Below are 20,000 nucleotides of genomic sequence, written 5' to 3'. Positions count from 1 at the left end.
ACTAGATTACTAGCTAAATGAATAAATAGTCTGATCTGGTACAAGACAGCGTTGTGTGTGCTGCTTTGATCTAACATGATAGGGACTACAAACATTCAGGTGCTACAGGGTTCCTCCTTAATAAAAAAACATTCATTTCTTTGAGGTTCTTCTTCAAAACAGACTTCAAGTGTTCCACATAAAATTGGATGAGCTTTATTCAGAGGACCTTCAGAAGATGAATGAAACATTCGCATTTCCTTAAAATATACATTAAAAAATACCAACTAGACCAACATCAGCAATTGAAAACTGAGTTTTTTTCAGGCCCATTTAAAAGTTACTAAAGGGAACCAAATGTATGCCATGTAAGAGCAAGTTGCACAGTGAGTGGGCAACCACTGAAAAGGCCCTGTCTTGTGACTTATTATGACCAGCCTTAGTTGTAGGCCTTTCTAACCAAGTGGAATTTTTGTATGGGTTCAGGCAGTCAGGTCTCAAACCTTTGGGCCCAGAAATACATTGGTAATCAGTACTACTGATATATTTGACCCATACCAGTAGCTTAGGCATCTGTTTTCTGCACCAACTGGAGTTTTGAACCATCTTCAATGGTAGCTGCACTTAGAGTACATTGCAGTAATCTAGCTAAGGTTGCCATATTTCCAAAATAGTTTTTTTGTACAATTAAAAACAACAACACCCACTACCCCTTGCCATACATCCGGGTTTTCTGGGCATTTTGCCGATTTAGCTAAAATCCCCCTGTACACCCTTTTGATGCCCAATTCCAAAACCCAGACACATGGCAACCCTAAAGACAAGATATAACCAGACCATGAGTAACTGACAAGGTCTGCTTTATCTACAAAGGGGTGCAAATCAGCTAAAGAAAACTACCGGGGGGGGGGGGAGCGGAATCCAGGACTCTGGTCATTTCCAGGTCTAGCCACTACTTTCAATTTGCCCACAATGTGCCTGAGTTACTCCAGCATATTATGGGGAAATTTAAACTGCGGCTCCTAGCTGCCCAGTGCTCACCAGAGAAACACTGCTGCTGCTTGCCTTTTCCACCACCACCTAATAAACATGCAAAGGTGCACAGACATGGGAAGGAAATTGCCAGAGGTCAAATCTTTGGCTGCCTTCAGCATGTTATTTTAATTATGTATTAATGTATATACCACTTAATGCCAACAGGTGGCACAAAAACCAGATACAAAGGTTGAAATGTAAAGAGAACCTTTTGGATTGAAAACCTTTCAGCCCCTCTGAACACAGAGGGATTGACATCTGAGTAAATGTGCTTAGCATTGCACTGTCATCTAAGTAAAAATTTGTCTTTGTCTTCAAGGAACTCCATCTGAAAGCCTGTGGATGTCTAAAGGGCTCGTTTTTAAATTATTGCGCTGTTTTTTAAATTGAGCTTTTTAGCCTGTCGGCGTGGGATTACTTGTGTTGAAGTACTGCCTGAAAATATTTTATTATTTTTATTTTATTACTTTTTCAAGAAACGGAATATAAGCATAAGCACAACATTATCAAAACAATTGGTTTCCCCCCTTCTACCCCTCCCCCAGAAAAGAAGACTAATGTAGCAGTTTCCCCATAAATCTGTATCCAGACATCGGGGTGTTCATTTGAATTCTTTATAAAGGGGTGCCATGTTTTAGCAAAATCATCCATATCAGTTGCGTCAATTCAGAGTGTGTATTCTCTTAGTTTCTCAGATAAAGCAATTGTCCATACTGTACTTCTTTTTCCATTGTTTCATATGTAGCTGATCAAATCTTTCCCATTTTTATTTATTTTTTTGTGTGAGCAATTGTGCTGCTACAGGAAGAAAAGTGATAAGGTCCTTGTGCAATAATTTAAGCTGAATATCTTTTTTAAATGTTAATAAACCTAGGCATGGGTTGCATTGTACATCCTGATTCATAATTTTGTTTATTTCTGTAAATACCTTTTTTCAAAAATGCACTAATTCACAGGTCCACCACATATGGAAAATTGTGCCCATTACCTTACACTCTCTCCAGTATGCTGCAAACATATTTTTAAAAAGTAAAGTCTGAGACCTTCTCCATAAAAAAGTGAAACAGGAGAAACTGGTACCTAGGAATGGAGGAAAATTGCCTCATGCTGCTAAGTCAGTTCAGTATTATTTGCTCTGATCCAGAGCGGCTCTCCAGGATTTCAAACAGGATTCTCCCCCAGCCCAGCTGGAGATGTTGGGGGCTGAACGTGGGACTTTCTGTGTGCAAACCTAATACTCTGCCTCTGAGCTAAAGCCCTTCCCCAAAGTAGAGTAATAAAATAAAAGCTAGACTATTTACCATATTTTTCCATGTATAAGACTAGGTTTTCCCCCTTAAAAATAATCTCAAAAATTAGGGGCGTCTTATACTCTGGGCCATCTGCCCCTATTTTCTTAAATCTGAGTCACCAAAAATAGGGGGCATCTTATACATGGAAAAATACGGTAATTTATGGCAACATTATTTTCATGTAGTGTGCATATTAATGGTTATTAGGCCCAGATTTCCAAACTAGTTACATTTAAATCCTTTGCTTCTATTGAAAGCCTAGGACTTAATTTTAACCAACTGAAACAAATGTGAACCCCCATCTCTGTCTTAGGAAGAGAATTATAATACCAGAAACTTATATGACAATACTCTCAGGACTGCTGCCTTTTCCTGTTCAGTAAGTTTGCCTTTCAACTGCACTTTTACGACTGGCAAAAACAAATGGTTGGTTTGCTTTTGTTTTATTACCTACTTTGTATTCTCATTTTACATTTTTCTGTTATGAAGTATACAAATTTAAGAAGTAAAAAGGTAAAGGTAAAGGGGCCCCTGACCATCAGGTCCAGTCGTGACCGACTCTGGGGTTGCGGCACTCATCTCGCATTATTGGCCGAGGGAGCCGGCGTATAGCTTCCAGGTCATGTGGCCAGCATGACAAAGCCGCTTCTGGCAAACCAGAGCAGCACATGGAAATGCCGTTTACCTTTCCGCTGTAGCGGTTCCTATTTATCTACTTGCATTTTGGTGTGCTTTCGAACTGCTAGGTTGGCAGGAGCTGGGACCGAGCAATGGGAGCTCACCCCGTTGCAGGGATTCGAACTGCCGACCTTCTGATCAGCAAGCCCTAGACTCTGTGGTTTAACCGACAGCGCCACCTGGGTTAAACAAATTTAAGAAGTAATAATAACTAACAATAAGCAGCCCCGCTACATTCCTAAGTATTCAAAGCTCCAGAAGTGTGCACAAGGGGGCAGGCAAGTCTAAAATGTACACTCTGGATGCAATACTTTACAGCCTTACCTGAGTAGGCTTGCATAGGATTGCACTGCTACTGTGACTTAAGGTGCTTCTACACTTTCTTATCAGAGCCAACCAAGGAGTCGGCGATTCTTCAGCTGTCTCTCTCATCTGCACTTCATGGTCTGTAGCAGGGAACTAAATGAGCCTTGGCCCTAGAAATCAGTAGCTGCCGGAGCGTCCAGTGAAGCGGAGCAGTTTGTGCCTGAGCTGGTGTGATGTGATGAAAAGGCAGCTGATTGGCTCTCCTGGCACTGGTGAGACTATGCCATGGTTACTGCAGAGACAGGGGCTTGGGTTGGTCTGAAAATTTCACTGTACGATAAGATACAGGGTACATTTTGCTGAGCTTTCTTTGCTTCGTGTAACGTTGCTTTTAAAGAAACTGGTCTTGTTCATATAATATTAAGTCAGAGTTTCTTTTGCAGTGGATCCAGCTGGAGCGTTAGAAATATATATATATATGCAAGAATGTTTTTGCTTTGGTATGGATGTTCACCTCCCCACCACCACCACCACCACCACAAAAAAAAAAAAAAATCCCATCCTGCTGCAGATTTGAGCCAATGCAAATATTCCAGACCAACGTGAGGATTATTTAGACAACTGGCAGGTGAATTTTCTGCCTGAGGTGGAGCAGCAAATGACATGTATTGTACACACACACACACACACACACACACACACACACACACACACACACACACAGCCCACCTTTAATTCAGCATAGACAAGTATTCAAGACTCTTCAAGTTATTTTAGCACCCGTGACAAAAAAAGTCCTCACCTCTCCCCTGGCAGTAAAAATGCAAGACCAAATTCAGTAACTCATAATTTCATGATCCCCCAAAACATTCTCCAACACCTAGGGGGAAATCAAATATAACCCCTACCCCCAACGGGCTGCCTAGGGAGCAATCAGTCCCTTACTAGGGATCAAGGGCCTGCTAACCCTTGACCATCCCAAGCAGGGTCTGCTGCTTTTGTTGTTGTAACAACTCTAGCAACACTTTTGTACATTTTACCCTGCACTTCCTTCAGGGAGCTTAAGAAAGTGGACTTATGAAGCTGCCTTATACAGTAGTGAGTTAAATAATTGGTCCATTGAGCTCAGAATTGCCTGCACTTACTGACAGCAGCTTTCCAGGGTTTTAGGCAGGGGACATTCCTATCCCTACCTGGAGATGCTAGGACTTGGACTCGAGACCTTCTGTATCAGAAGGCAGGTGCTCTCTCACTGAGCTGTGGCCTTTCCCCTAGGTCTGACCTGTTCGCTAGCCTGCAGACAACTTGAGGCAGCTCCATGGCTGCCATGGAGACCATGAAGTTCTGAGCTGGCCCAGTCAAGGTAGCCTCAGCATGGATAGTGAAATCTCCAAGTACCAGTGTCCTGAGGTTCTTCAACATCACACCCAAACAATATCACCTTTGCCAGCTCAGTCATGTATGCTGTTGGGAAGTAAGGTAAAAAGAAAAAAGGTAAAGGACCCCATGACTATTAAGTCCAGTCAGAGACGACTATGGGGTTGTGGCGCTCATCTCACTTCAGGCCGAGGGAGCCACTGTTTGTCCACAGATAGCTTTCCGGGTCATGTGGCCAGCATGACTAAACCCTTTCTGGCGCAACAGAACACCGTGGCATAAACCAGAGCACACGGAAATGCCGTTTACCATCCCACCACAGTGGTACCTATTTATCTACTTGCACCGGTATACTTTCAAACTGCTAGGGTGGCAGAAGCTGAGACAGAGCTCACCCCGTCACACAGATTCAAACCGCCGACCTTCTGATAAGCAAGCCCAAGAGGCTCAGTGGTTTAGACCACAGTGCCACCCTCGTCCTGCAAAGATGGGCAGTACACCAACAGCACCCCCAGTATACCCACTGGCCCAACAGAAGGTATACGTGCGCATGACTCACCCAAGAATGGAGAAATTTCCTGGTGGGCAAGTTGGAATTTTATGGACTACAGTGACTTCCCACCCCTCCAAGGGAGGTTGATGCTGTGCCAGGTACCTGGGTGAGTTAAAAGTGAGTCAGATTCACTCAGCCCAAGTGGCCCAACAGGCCTCAAGAATACATATTACATCCATTCTCTCACCCTCAATCAACACTTCTGAATACCAGTTGCTAGAAACCACAGGAAGGGAGGGTGCTATTGTGCTCAAAATCTGCTTGCAGATTTTCCACAGACATCTGGCCAGCCACTGTGAGAACAGGAGGCTGGACTAGATGGGTCTTTGGCTTGACCCTGCAGGCTCTCTGTATGCCCTTATGTTCTTGTCACAGGTGACTGTGGTCTTCTTAGGAACTGATCTGCTACCATATGAAACCATCAGCACCATGTCAGAGGCCCTAGGAGCCAGACCACAAGCTACTTGTAACGTAGGGTGAATGGAGGAAACATCCTTCAGCCATCTAAGGCAGCTATTGAGTTTTTAAATAAATGATGTATATGCTCCTAGTCAAGGGTGGCCCATCCCATTTTGCCACCTGAGGGTAAATGGGAATGGGCACTTGCTCACTGCCTCCCACACCCCACTTTCACTGCATGAACTCAGCAAAATGGGAAGCGTTCCACAATGCTTTGGTGCTCGCCTCGTCTGCCTCAGCAGAGAGGAAGGCAAGTGGCAAAGTGGTGCAACAGAACGTGCCCCCTCACTAAGTTCGGTGAGAGAAGGGGCGTTCTGGAATGTTTTGATGTTTATATCCTCCACCCCAGAGGGAAGACAAGCAGCATTCAGCAACGCCACACACTGGAAAACTCCCAGTCAGAGTTGAGCGTTCCACCGATGACATTCTAAACACAAGCCTTCCAAAGAACAACATGACCAAAACCCTCTAAAAGCCTTACTAAGGGATGCAAGGAAAATAACCAGGATGGTTCTGCTGGTAAAGGGTGGTCATGTCAGGATGACTATGGGTAGAGAACACTAATCCTGATTTTATGAATTTCTCTTACCTGTAAGGGTAAGATCAAAGAATTATCAAAATTAGAAATAACCTTTACAAACACCAGTACCGTACAATTGCCTTAGATGAGAGAGGCTGCTAATCCTTCATGGAAATGGAATGTTTTGGGTAGGAAGGGACATGTAGAGAATAAATGAGCTGCCCTTGAGCCTATTTCCAAATTACGTCAAACTCATTAACCTTATTATAACCATATTGGAATTTGTCCTTTTAAAAATTATTATTATGCAATCCTCTTGGAACTTTTTAATGCGAATATTTGTTTTGTTTTGTTTATGTTGTTCCTCTCACTTTTAAAGACAAACACTCTATTCTACATGTGAGCACTCCATTGAACATTATGTGGGGGGCTCTAAAAACCTTACTAAACTGATGCAAAGAGACTAAGAAGGATGGTCTTGCTTAGAAAGGAGAGTCATGTCAGGGTTACTGTTGATAGGAAAGACAAAGCTCTTATTCTATGGATATCCATTTCACATACTTCCACAAGTAAGGGAATTTCTAGGAAAACAGCTGATGACATAACAAGTGAGCGTGGGGAATTGCTAAATGCTACTCAAGGACACATACACCTTATTTTGGAAAGCTTGAGCATTAATCTGCTCCTGTTCTAATCAAGATGAGGCTTGCACCTCTCAAAGTACAAAAAAAAGTTGTTTCTTTTGGGAAACAAGAATCCTGATGCTATGAATTCCTCTTATTTGAAAGGCTGAAAAGCGGTAAGATGATCAAAGAATTGTCAAAATTAGACATAATCTTTACAAACAACATGATTCATCTTGCTTTGAAGGGAGCAGAGCTAGTACAATTGCCTTAGGTGAGAGAGAGTGCTAATCCTTCATGGAAATGAAATACTTTGGGTAGGAAGGGACACGTACAACAATTTATCAGTGATTAAGTGAGCTGCCCTTGAGCGTAAGTTTCCGAATTTTGTCAAACTCCTCAACCTTATTTTTATATAGTACAAGTTGTCCTATATTTATATTACAGACTCATATTGGGAGTTATCCTGTGTTTTGTATTACACAACCAACCATATAGTGAGTCACTTTGTTCTGCAGCAGAACCAGTTTTTAGTTATTGCTCAGTCCTTTGCTCTTTTGAAAAAAGATATATTTCATTAGAAAAAAACTTTCAAAGACTGGTTAATCGAACCATTGACAGATTTATGCAACAGTATACTTGGAGCGGGCAAGACACCAGATTCATGGAAAGAGGCCTTTATAACTTTGATACCTAAACCAGACACGGACGTTACGCAAATGAGAAATTACCGCCCAATATCACTCCTGAATGTGGATTACAAAATTTTCGCCAGTATTCTGGCATCAAGATTAAAAAGAATACTGAGGGATTATATTCATAAAGACCAGGCGGGGTTTTTACCCAATAGGCATCTGAAAGATAATATTAGAAATATTGTTGACATCTTAGAATTGCTGGAAGTAAAGAAAAATACAAGTGCGGCATTGGTTTTCATTGATGTCGAAAAAGCTTTCGATAATATTTCTTGGAGATTCATGATAAGCAATTTTGAAAGGATGGGTGTCGGGGGGGAGTTTATTAATGGATTGTCAGCTATCTACACTGAACAAAAGGCTAAGATTGTGGTGAACGGAGTGGTTTCAGAAGATATTAGGATTGGAAAAGGAACTAGACAAGGTTGTCCACTCTCTCCTTTGTTATTCATTACAGTTCTAGAAGGTCTTTTGGAAAGGATTAGGAAAGAGGAGGAAGTTATAGGGATTAGAGTCGGAAAGAAGCAATATAAACTGAAAGCCTTCGCTGATTATTTAGTTTTAACAATGCAAGAGCCTGGAAAAAGTGTACCAAAGGTATTAGAGATTATACAGGAGTTTGGACAGCTGGCAGGGTTTAAATTAAATAAGGTGAAAACCAAGGTCTTAAGCAAAAATTTAACAGTAGAAGAGATTGAGAGTTTACAAGAAACTACTGGTCTGACATTTGTGAAAAAGGTGAAATACCTGGGTGTAAATATGACTGCTAGAAATATACAATTGTTTAAAAACAATTATGAAAAATTGTGGAATGAGGTCAAAAAGGATTTAGAAGTATAATCAAGATTAAAATTGTCCTTGTTAGGCCGTATTTCAGTGATAAATATGAATGTATTGCCAAAAATGTTATTTTTGTTTCAAGCGTTACCTATTGTTGAGAAACAGTTATGTTTTCGAGAATGGCAAAAAGCATTATCAAGATTTATCTGGCAGGGGAAGAAACCTAGAATCAGATACAGTATAAGTTGTTGGCAGATGTTAAAGAAAGAGGAGGCTTCTCCCTGCCAGATTTGAAATTATACTCAGATGCGGCAGCATTTTGCTGGTTGAAAGAATGGTTTACACTTGATAATACTGACGTTTTAGATTTAGAAGGTTTCAACAACGCATTTGGTTGGCATGCTTATCTTTGGTATAACAAGGTCAAAGTGCATAGAGGTTTTAAATGCCATATTATAAGAAAGTCAATGTTTGGATTAGATATAAAGACCTTTTAGAAAGGAAAACACCCACGTGGATATCACCTTTGGAGGTAAAAGTCAATAAAAAGTTGAATATGGAAGAGAAATGGTTAAAATATAAGGATATATTAATAGAAGTAAATGATCAGATGAAGTTAAACCCATATGACCAGATAAAGGACCAATTCTGTGGTTGGTTTCAGTATCATCAGATTAATGAATTGTATAAAATGGATAAGAAAATTGGATTTCAGTTTGAAAATTCAAAATTGGAAACAGATTTGTTAGAGCCTAAGGTTAAAAATCTGTCAAGAATGTATAAATTGCTGCTGGAATGGCACACGAAGGAGGAGCAAACAAAATCAGTTATGATTGATTGGGCAAAGGATATAGGTCATAATATCATGTTAGAAGATTGTGAAAGGTTATGGAAATGTAACATGAATTACACTGCATGTAATGTGTTGAAAGAAAACTTATACAAGATGATGTATAGATGGTATCTTACGCCAGTGAAACTGGCAAAGATTTATAATAAAAAGGACAATAAGTGTTGGAAATGCAAAGAATCGGAAGGGACCTTTTACCACATGTGGTGGACCTGCCCCCAAGTGAAAAGCTTCTGGGATAAGATATATAATGATTTGAAGAAAGTGTTTAAAAACACATTTGTTAAAAAAAACAGAGGCTTTTCTACTCTGAATTATAGAGAAGGAACTGCCAAAGAAAGACATTACCTTTTTTCTGTATGCCACAACAGCAGCTAGAATTGTATTAGCAAAGACTTGGAAATCAGAAGAACTACCAACGATTGATGAATGGCAGATGAAGCTGATGGAATACATGGAACTGTCTGAACTGACTGGGAGAATCCGCGACAGGGGAAAGAAGACAGTGGAGGAAGAATGGGGGAAGTTTAAGTTATATTTGGAAAAGAATTATAAGATTAAAAATGGACAATAAGGGAAGTGGAAGTACAAAGAGGCTATAGAAGCAATAGTTTAAAGAAGAAAGGAGATAGTTTTATAGTTTAAAAATATAAGAATTGAAGTGTATAAGTACAGATCCATAGTAAGAACTTGGTTGTTAATATCCATAATGATTTTGGTTTTAGAAAAAGTCAAGAGTGATGAAGGTGAGAGCGCTGTATTAGTTACTAATAGAAGCGTGGAAGGGGGGGGACGGAGGAAGTAATCGGGTTTAGAATTATACTAGTCAATGTTAAACGAATTTTTTTCTTTTTGTATATTTTTACTGTTTGTGTACCTTTTCTTGTGACCCTTTATCTTTGTTTTGTATTTTTCTTCTTGTTGTTATAAAACCAATAAAAAATATTTTTTTTAAAAAAAAAGATATACCGTGTTTCCCCTTTTTTAAGTCGTAGTCATAAAGTAAGCCAGGGCAGCAATTTTAAGCATTTGAGACATATAAGACATACCCTGAAAATAAGACATACCTCCATGTCTGCCAGCTCGGGGCCTGAAACTGGCTGCTGCAGCGTGGAGCGCTCAGAGCGCCCAGGCGCGGGTAAAGCAAGAACATGGAGGTGCTGATCAGCTGGAGCGCGGGAATTAGCTGTTCCTGGCTCAGCTGTAGCGCACGTGTAGGAGGAACGCAGCAAAGTCAGCCCTGAGGAGGGAAAATGGCGTTTAAAAACGCCGTTTGAAGCGCCCACCTCGCGAAGGAAAAGCGCCCCGCCGGCCACCGCCCTGCCCAAACCAGGGCTCTCTCCCCTCAGTCACCCCCAGCTGCCCCGCCGCCGCTCTCCCCTCCCTCAACTGCCCCTTCTTCCCCAGCCGGCTGCCCGCGTTCCTCCAGCCGGGGCACGCAGCGGGGAAAGGGTGTGCGACGGCTGATGCAAACAGAGGTGGCCGGTTGCCCGGGGGTGGGACGGTCAAAAAGGTGGGCGAGAAGGAAAGGAAGCTCCTTGCTCACCGCCTCCTCTCTCCCTCTCCCTCTCTCCTGCTGGGCGCCTTGGTCCCGGGGAGGCGCAAGGAGCTGCAGCAAATGCGGAGGAACAGGCGGCCAGGGGTGGGTCGCTTTCTCTGCCTCCTCGGAGTTTGGGCTCCGTATACAGGAAGGAGCGAGCCCGGAACTGCCTCCCAGCCAGCAGCCCCTGAGGAGCCGCCGCCGCTGCCGCTGCCACCCTCGAGCTTCTTTTCCCTCAGGCGGCTGAAGCGTGGAGGGCGCCGAGTGCTCCGCAGCGCCAAGCGCTTGGAGCGCCGGGCCGGGCGGAGCGCCTGGGCCAGCAGCCTCCACCTGGCCCAGCTGAGGAGCCCTGCCTCCCCGCCGCTCGGAACTGGCGGCTGCAGCATGGAGCGCGCCAAGCGCTTGGAGCTCCGGGCCGGGCGGAGCGCCTGGGCCAGCGGCCTCCACCTGGCCCGGCCGAGGAGGCCTGCCTCCCCCCCGCCCGGAACTGGCGGCTGCAGAATGGAGCGTGCCGAGCGCTCCGCAGCGCCGAGCACTTGGAGCGCCCTCCTGGGCCGGCCAGAAAGCCTGAGCCAGCGGCCTCCACCTGGCTTGGCCGAGGAGGCTTGCCTCCCCGCCACCCGGAACTGGCGGCTGCAGCGTGGAGCATTGGAAAAGACTCCTGGATATGAATCCCTCTCTCCAGGCAGAAGAGAAGCTGGGGGTTTGTGAGTTGACCTCGGGGCAATAGTGGGCAGTGTGGAGGGATGCAGAATGAAGTCGGGCAGATCATACCGTAATAAAAACCGTACCGGTAATAAAAAAAATACAGGTAATACACCCCACCGAAAATAAGACACCCTGTGGTTTTTGGGGGTGGAAAAGTTATAAGACGGTGTCTTAAAAAAGGGGAAACACGGTATTTCATTAGATTTCCAAAAAGTTCACATAGGCATTCCACAATACATTTTCCCCTTTTGTTTTGCCAACTTCCCATCCCATTTCCCATGGTGTTTTTTTATTCCATCCCTTTGCTACACCCTACCTTCCCTCTTTTATATCATAATAGAACTAGTATCATTTAGCCCGTTAAATTAACGGGTGCTAGAACATATGTGGTGAAACATTTGTAAAAACAGACTTGTTAAATGCTTTTACCACTGCAAGTCCGCTATTACATGTACAGTACTGCAAACCTTCTTAATTCCATCCACGTGTCACAACATTATTGCTCCTGTTGTTGTTGTTCGTAGTGTTTGGCTGCGGAGATGAAGCGCAAAGTGGAAGGGAGGGCTGAGGGGAGGCAAGAGAGAGAAAGAGAGAGAGGACTGACACCTGTCAGTTTGTGGGGGGGGGGAGACACAAGACCGGAAAGAAAAGAGCGCCTGGCTTTGTGTCGCCTCCTCAGACATTAATCCCCCGCCACTGGCGGCGCCGGCCCTGCTTCCCCGTCATGGAGTGAGGGAGCCCAGAGAGGTGCCCAGCGGGGCTCTGCCCCCACAAAGAGGCGCAGCGGCGGCAGCAACGGCCGCTCGAGCCCTCAGTCCAGGGGAAAGGCGGGAGAGATAAAGGGGCGTGAGCGCCTCCCTCCACGTCCCCCCTCCCTCTCTCCCTCTCACCCGTGCGCAACCGCCGTCGCGCGCCAACTTCCATCCTGCCTCCCGCCTCCTCCCATCGCTCTTCAGTTACCGTTGTGAGTAGCAGTTTCATCTGCTCCCCTGACCGCTCCTCCCCCATGGTGCAGGGCTCAGGAGGAGAGAGGGTGGCTGCGCTGGAAGGAGTTCCGCCCGCCCGCCCGAGCGCTCTGCGTTCCAAGTCCCAACGGCTGTCCGTGGGGCACATGTGCAGTAGCGCAATCCCACAGACACAGGGACTGGACGCAGAGACACTTGGACTTTATTATAGAGGATAATCTTTAATTTCTTCTGTTGCTCATAGCTCAAATTCTGCTCGTGAATTCATCATACTATAATATTTCTTTAAATAGTCTGAAAAAGGCTTCCATTATTCTACAAAGCAATAATCATTAAGTTATCTTATTTTAGCAGTTAACTTCGGTATTCAAGACCTTATGGGGTGAGCTCGCTCTGTACCCCATGTGCCATTAATGACAGCAGTTCTGTCTCAGCAGCTCTTGGGGTAGGTAGGAGCAGGGGCGTAGCTAGTTCCTGTGGTACCCGGTGTGGCAGGGGCGGGGCAACCCTAAAAAACAGATCCACGCGTCAGCGATCCGCCGGGGGGTGACAAGATCGCTCCCTGAGTGGATCTGCTACAACGATTGGTGCTTTGGCGATCCACCCGGGTGTGTGTGTGATCTTGTCACTCTCCTTAGGCATGACACCCAGAGTGGGGCGCCCCCCCCATATCCCTACGCCAGTGGGTAGGAGAAGGCAATTTGGAAGAGACACAGAAACAGGCTAGTGTAGTTGGTGTAATCTCTACCTATGTTTATATATGGACTGCCTAGTTTCTTTTATTCCTGTTCTCCACCTAACAAGGGAACCTGTGCATATCACCTAAGATTGGAGGGAGAACTGAGTAAAAGCTGATTGTTGTATTTGCAAAGATGGTGGATCAGCCATTGTGTGTCTCAGGCCTTCCGAAGAGGCCTGGGTGCAGCCTGAAAGCAGCGAAGCACCTTAAAGGGACTCACTAAAATGTCTTAAAAATACGTATTGTAGAAAACTATTCAAACCACGACTGGTTTGAATAGTCTTCTCACTTTCCCCGTTTTTGTGGGTTTTTTTTAACAATCTAGCCTGATGAAGAGTTCTGGGGAACTTAAAAATTTGCAGATTGTTTGTTGCACACAGTAGGAAATATTTTTAAACCTTTACTTCAACATCCTTCTCCAAAATCACTGTGACTGGAGCATTCTGAATTCAATGTGAATGAAACCTAGATGGGGTTTCTCATATTTCTTACCCTTAGGCATTTTCTTTTATTTTTTCCATTCTACCCCTACATGCTTCACATAGTGTTTTTATGCACCTCCTGTAATTTCCTCTGGCATTCTCTTTTCACGCTCAGTTTGCACCTTATTCTCGCCATCCCTCAGCTCTCAGATGACTGGTTTCTTTTGTTCCTCCTTTGTGGTCCTTTTGTGTTTGCTTCTTCCTATCTCATCCCCTTCCTTTCTGTTCCAGTTTATTAATCAAGTAATAAATAAAAACAGCAATATAATATATACTGTATTCTCCTTTTATCTCACCTTCTCATTTTCTTCAACACCTCTTTTGGTCCTTCCACCACTTTCCAGCCTTCCTCCCTTCCTCCCCAAACCCAAATTTCTCTGTCTCCCCAACCCCTTTTACTCAGCAGACAAGGAACTGCTGCTCTTGGCCTTGTCCACTCAAAAGGCTTTGGCAGCTTCAGCAAGGGAAAAGTCACTGGACAGGCTGTGGCAACGAGGCCCAAGGCCCACTACCTGAGAAACACTGAGCTGAATTGAAAGATCATCCCCTCCACACTAAAGTTCAAAGGGTTTCCTTGGTCGGCTTCATTTCACTCTAAACACACACTCACACACACACACACACTCACTCACACACACACACACACGTATTTTGAGGGCCCCAAGTCCGCAATGAGGACTTCAGTTAATCTGTGATCCAAATCAAATCACCTTGTTAGCAAGTCAGACAACGGCAGCCACTTGAAAACCTTTCCTGACGCACTCTTACTCGCTTTTGTTTTCATTCATTGCATTATCCCTCCAATGAGTTCAAGGTGGAGTAACTGGTTTCTTCATCTAACCCCAACAACACTGACGAAGTGTGCATGCACACGAAAGCTCATACCAAAATAAAAACTTAGTTGGTCTTTAAGGTGCTACTGAAGGAATTTTTTTTATTTTGCTTCGACTCAGACCAACACGGCTACCTACCTGTAACCCAACAACACTGTGAGGCAGATTAGGCTGAGAGTCCCTAACTGGATTAAGGTCACTCAGTGAGCTTCAAGGCCAAATGGGGACTTGAACCTTGGTCTCCCAAATCTTAGTCTGAGTCTATAGCCATTACATTACACCACACCACACTGGCTTTGTAATTTGGGAAGGACGCAGAACCTATACACACCTCTATGATTTACACACTGGTTAAACCAACATGCTGCCTCTTCTGTCTAGGTAGAAGAGATAAAGCTTCAGATAAAGTGGTTTAAGATTATGAAATACAAAACAGATTCCCTGAGTTTCATCAGAACATGACACCCAGAGCAGGGCGCCCCTCCACCCCACCCCCCATATCCCTACGCCAGTGGGTAGGAGAAGGCAATTTGGAAGAGACACAGAAACAGGCTAGTGTAGTCGGTTAAGTTAATCTCTACCTATGTTTATATATGGACTGCCTAGTTTCTTTTATTCCTGTTCTCCACCTAACAAGGGAACCTGTGCATATCACCTAAGATTGGAGGGGAAACTGAGTAAAAGCTGATTGTTGTATTTGCAAAGATGGTGGATCAGCCATTATGTGACTCAGGCCTTCCCAAGAGGCCTGGGTCATAGCTGCAAAGTTCTCCCTTTTTTAAAGGGAAATTCCCTTATGCTGAATAGGCTTCCTCGTGAGAAAAGGGAAAACTTGGCAGCTATGGCCTGGGTGCAGCCTGAAAGCAGCGAAGCACCTTAAAGGGACTCACTCACTTAAAGGGGGGAAGCGGGGACATATATACATGCGTGGTGGCATTGTGGGGGAATTGAAAAGTTCTGGAACCAAGTCTTTGAAGAAAAAAAATTCTTAAGTATAATATAAAGAAAACACCTGAATCCTTTCTGCTGGGAATAATAGATAACACAATTAAAAAGCAGGATGAGACACTATTTCTGTACGCAATAACAGCAGCGAGAACATTGATCGCATCATATTGGAAAAAGAAATAAGTACCCAGTGTTATGTATTAGTGTATATAGTTTTCCCTCAGGTCCTCAGGTCCCTGACAGTTGTTTTAGGAGGGAACTTTAGGAGGGAACTTTGAATTATGTTTGATACATTGTTTGAGCCAGCCTCTATAAAAGCAGGCCGGCTCAGCAATGCAGTTCAGTTCTGTTCTGGCTTCTGAATAAAGAGCTTCTTGAAGAATCGCTGTGTTGCCGACCCACTATTTAATACTGGCGATGAGGATGGGATTGAAGGACAGCAGAGCACAGCCAGAATCGGACATGCAATGAGCTGATCACTGAGCTAAATCACTGAGCGAAATCACATTCAGAGCTGACCGTTCTGGCTAGAGCACTGTGCGCCCTCCATCGCCATCCACGTAGGCATCGGAACCATGGCTTCATTCATGCCTCTACTGCCGTTCGCACCAGCCTCTGAATCATGGGATACGTACCTTGCTCGGTTCGCTTGCTTCCTCCAAGAAAATGTGCTGACAGCGGTGTCTGAGGAGCGGAAGCGGGGTCTCTTCCTCAGTCTGAACGGAATTACAGCCAGCTTGACAAGGAGGCACTGGCACTTGTGGCTGGAGTGAAGTGGTTCCATGAATATCTCTATGGCAGGAATTTTGACCTCATCACCAACCACAAGCCACTCCTGGGCCTCCTTGCGGGTGATAGACCAACACCACCGGTCCTCTCGCCTCGCATGCTGCGATGGACTGTCTTTCTGGCAGCTTACCGCTACCAACTCATCCACCGCCCGGGAAAGTCGCTGAGCCACGCTGACGCTCTTAGTCGGTGCCCTCTTCCAATGCTTGTGGAAGACCCAGCTCCAGCGTCATCGATCCTCTTGATTGAAGACCTTCCAGCAGCTCCAGTGCCTCCGCATCTGCCCAGGACCGGACTATCAGCCGTGTGCTCAACTGGGTGTGGAGGGGATGGCCACAAGGTCCCTTCGCCTCAGATCTCCAACCGTTTGCAACCAGACAACACGAGCTCTCGGCTCATCGTGGCTGCCTATTGTGGGGGGACCGAGTCGTGATTCCTCAAAAGCTCCGCCAATGCGTCCTCGAGACTCTGCACGTCGGACACCCAGGAATCGTCAAAATGAAGGCATGGGCTCGGTGTTACGTCTGGTGGCCGAACATGGACGATGCCATCACTGCATGGGTTGCCGCCTGTCAAAAGTGCCAAGAGTCGAGACCTGCACCGCCGGCAGCTAAAGGACACACTTGGGAGACGCCCAAGGCACCCTGGTCAAGGGTACATATCGATCTCGCCGGCCCTTTCCACGGACGGACCTTTATGGTGGTGGTCGACGCCTACTCCAAGTGGCTGGAGGTGGCCCTGATGACATCCACCACTTCCGAGGCCATCATCCGGGTGCTGCGAGGCCTGTTTGCAACCCATGGGTGTCCTGATGACCACAGTTCACCTCAGGTACGTTTGAACGTTACCTCCTGGGACTGGGCATCCGACATGCGCTGACAGCACCATTTCACCCCGCCAGCAATGGGCAGGCAGAAAGAATGGTGAGATCGGCAAAAGAGGGGCTTGCACACCTGAACCAGGGGGACTGGCATGAGCGGGTCACTGAGTACTTGCTCGTGCAGCACATCACCCCTCATGCGGCCACAGGGCGGAGTCCGGCCAAACTGCTGATGGGCCGTCGCATTCGATCTCCACTCGATCGACTACACCCGGACTTTGGTGTGGCCGAACCCCCAGGCTGTGCCAACGCACCACGGTCTTTCATTCCGGGGGATCGGGTTTTTGCCCGGAACTTTGTGGGAGACATTCCTTGGGTTTCCGGCCATGGTAGTGGGAGACACTGGACCCCGCTCATACCAGGTGGCACTTGAAGACGGACGCTTATGGCGCTGACACTTTGACCAGCTGAGGCACAGGGTTGGGAATTTGGACACGGCCACAGTGCCCCCAACTGCACCCCCAGCTCCAGAGCAAGCTCTAACAGAAGGCGAGGCTCAATCTACACCTCCCTCACAAGCTGCGGACGTGGATCCTAGCCAAGCCACGTCAGAGGTTCAGCAGGGCCCCCCAGAGACTAGAGCTATTGCTGTGCCTGACCATCCACCGAGTCCGCACATGGCGGTTCCTTCGGCAGTCACGGAGACAGGAAACTTGGACTCACCACCAACATCGGTGGCGCCACAGGCTCAGCAGGAATCAGCCAACCCCCTGGACATTGGTACTGGCCCTCGGCGTTCCACCAGGGGCACCAAGCGGCCATCCTACTTATGGGACTATGTCAGTAACTGCACTTGAAACGTTGCATTGTAAATAGAAGCTATGTACCTAATTGAAACCATTACGAATGTAACTAATGCCTTTTCTCGGTGGGGAGGGGTGTTATGTATTAGTGTATATAGTTTTCCCTCAGGTCCTCAGGTCCCTGACAGTTGTTTTAGGAGGGAACTTTAGGAGGGAACTTTAGGAGGGAACTTTGAATTATGTTTGATACATTGTTTGAGCCAGCCTCTATAAAAGCAGGCCAGCTCAGCAATGCAGTTCAGTTCTGCTCTGGCTTCTGAATAAAAAGCTGCTTGAAGAATCGCTGTGTTGTTGACCCACTATTTAATACCCAGCATCATAGAATGGCAGGATAAGCTATTTAGTTACTTAGATTTGGATAATTTGACTAACTCAATTAGAGGATATACCAATAAAAAATTCCACCAAAACTGGGGAAAGTTCGGGGAATATATGAAGGGACAATGCCCCATGGTAAAGTCTTGGGTTCATTTCTAGCACCCCGTATTGAGCCATATTGAGCTAAATCTATAGCCATTACATTACACCACACCACACTGGCTTTGTAATTTGGGAAGGACGCAGAACCTATACACACCTCTATGATTTACACACTGGTTAAACCAACATGCTGCCTCTTCTGTCTAGGTAGAAGAGATAAAGCTTCAGATAAAGTGGTTTAAGATTATGAAATACAAAACAGATTCCCTGAGTTTCATCAGAACACCTGCCTAGACTAAAGCACTAGATTATTGATATTGTTTTTCTGGTGCTGGATATTACATGGCCACCTAGGTAGAAAACCCATTATTTTTTCCTCAGATAAGGATGACTAGATTGTATCCTTGTAAAATATGAGCAATATTGTCAAGGAAATGTGAGAGTCAAGCTGGGAGGTTATCTATCTATCTGTTCAAAGAAAGGTAAATTCATCGGTAAATCCAATGCTAATGGGTCTTCTCAGAGCACAATCAATTTTAATGAGTCTACTCTGCTACCACTGAAGTTACTCGCCAGCTGGTAAAAAGATTTTATAAACCGAACGTAATGTGATTTTATGGACCATCTCCTGCCTCCACAGGAAGACTCATTCAGTTTTACACTTGTATTTTTACAGGGCAACACACTAATCTGTGGCCAATTATGCAGTATGACCAAACCCAACTGTTATGCAATTCATAATACTGTAGTGTGTTCCACCTTGTAATGATATCTAACTTTGCAAGCAAAGCAATAAATGTTACAATTTCCCACACCCTAGTGATATATAGCCACCTATAGCTTGTGTGCCTCATGCCACAACAACAACAACAGGCCCTCCAAGTGTCCCTATTTTCCAGGGACAGTCCTGGATTTGCAGAAACCGTCCCGGTTTCTGATTTGATCCCAGAATGTCCCGCTTTTCCTTAGGATGTCCCTAATTTCATCTGGAAAATGTTGGAGGGAATGGAGTTATGCAACACCTGAGCCAAGGAAAGAAGTAACCATATAACCATTAGAAGACATCTGAAGGCAGCTCTGTATAGGGAATGGGATGGTTTTTTAATGTTTAATGGGTGGCATATAAGTAAATAATGGTGGTGGTGGTGGTGATGGAATAGGATGTCCCTATTTTCATCAGAGAAATATTGTTATTGTGGTTGTTAACATTTGTATACTGCCCTCAGAAGATCACAGAGAGGTTCACAACATAAAAATACAACTTGAGAACACAAAATACATAGTAAAACAAGAACAAACCAATAACCCTCCTCCCACAAACACATTTAAAAGGCCATAGAACGTTAAGCAGCCAAAGGCCTGTCTATACAGAAACATTTTTGCCTGGCGCCTAAAGATATGTAATGAAGGTGCCAGGCAAGCCTCCCTGGGGAGAGCGCTCCACAAATGGGGACCGACTGCCAGTGGTGTTTGGCAAGGAGCTATATTGGAGCCTCTGAAGCCAGGAGAGACCATGGACCAGAAACTCAAAAAGTTTGCTTTTAATCACTCTGCCAATGACTTCCTGCAGGGCCATTGGGATTGGGGTCGTGTCTGCTCTGCCTCTCCTCCTCCTATGTCCATCCATCTGTTTGCCGACTTGCTTCCTCCACTAGCTTTCCTTTCTGCTCCCTCCCTTTTTTCTCCTCCTGCATCACTCGCCTGCTCTCTCCCATCTTTTTTCTCCTCTGAGCCCTTCTGGATGCT

The sequence above is a fragment of the Zootoca vivipara genome, chromosome 10, assembly GCF_965207765.1.
Source record: "Zootoca vivipara chromosome 10, rZooViv2.hap1.1, whole genome shotgun sequence".
Lineage (NCBI taxonomy): Eukaryota > Metazoa > Chordata > Lepidosauria > Squamata > Lacertidae > Zootoca > Zootoca vivipara.
This window is presented reverse-complemented; position numbering follows the sequence as displayed.